Below are 1,315 nucleotides of genomic sequence, written 5' to 3' on the forward strand. Positions count from 1 at the left end.
CTGGTACACCAAAGTGTCAAAGACGTTTCCATAAGGTTCTCCTGTCCACATTGACAAACGCCTTCTCATAATCAATCAAGTTGATGTAATGAACTACTATGAAGAATCAATCTGTTTTATTTTGTCTTTCAATATCATGACATCAAATACATAAATTACAATATCTACCTACTAAACATAATAACATCAATTTATTTACATTATTGTCAAGTTAATTATGAAAATGTATAATAGATATAAATTAGGAAGTTTGTTTTATTCTTCTTTTATTGTCAGATTTTATCCCACCATAGGATGAAACAATCATCGAATGCTATCAAGTTTAAAGCAATTAGTCCCTTTAAAGAGAAGATGGATAATGGAATCCAGTTTGACGTACGTTTCGTCCTATTTGGGACTCATCAGCCGGATGTACCTCAATCTCATAGTTGATGTCCACTCTGGGAGTCGAACCCAGTACCGTTCGCTTCAAACGCCACCGCGTTATCCACTTCGCTAATGAGTCCTTATAGCCACTTGCTTGTGCAATGGGGTGAAGTTTAAATTCACTTACTATTGTTTTGTTTGAATCTTCCCATTGATGTTTTAGGACTGCTGTTGATCAGTCTCTTATAATGCTTGTGAATTATGGCTATATCGAGGCAATACGCACAGTATGCACATATGGCCAATAAGAGACTGATCTATTGCAGTGCTAAACATCAATGGAAAGATTCAACCAAACAATAGCAAGTGAATTTAATTAGTCCCTTTGATAAATTTCGATAGTGCAATAGGAAGACAAAGATTATCAGTACTATGTGATGATAGGATAAGTGCAATACATTTAGAACAATTTGATCACACATAATATACCTGTTAAGAACATTTAGATATAGAAATAAAAGGTCAACTAGACTGGAAACGGGAAGGGGGAATAGGAGACAAGGATAATAATAATAATAATTAAATAATGTGAAAACAATTTGAAACCCGATCACACACACCCAAGCTAATATTACCAGGGTAGGTTTAAGGTGAGAACAAACTATTTTTGAATACACAAAGGGGGGTGGGTTGGATTTTTCTTATGGCTAAGGCTTCAATAAACTTAAGTATATACCTTAGTATTGTTTGTTTGAATCTTCCCATCGATGTGTTAGGACTGCAACTGGTCAGTCTCTAATTGGCATATGTGCATACTGTGCGTATTGCCTCGATATAGCCTTAATTCACAAGCATGGTAAGCAGAGATGGATATATACCCTTTTACACTTTTATACAACACTACAAAAGTTGAGTTTAGATCAATCTTATGGCCGACTATATGTTGGGC

At 35.1% G+C, this 1,315-nt stretch overlaps 1 non-coding gene across 1 annotated transcript; it reads right to left on the bottom strand.

Annotated features, from left to right (window-relative positions):
* Positions 1 to 433: 433 nt before the first annotated feature.
* On the bottom strand, positions 434 to 505 carry Smp_tRNA_00260_Pseudo_TTG.1.1. Its single transcript has one exon. It is a non-coding gene (tRNA).
* Between the last annotated feature and the right edge of the window lie 810 nt (positions 506 to 1,315).

Source organism: Schistosoma mansoni, chromosome 3 (genome assembly GCF_000237925.1).
Source record: "Schistosoma mansoni strain Puerto Rico chromosome 3, complete genome".
Lineage (NCBI taxonomy): Eukaryota > Metazoa > Platyhelminthes > Trematoda > Strigeidida > Schistosomatidae > Schistosoma > Schistosoma mansoni.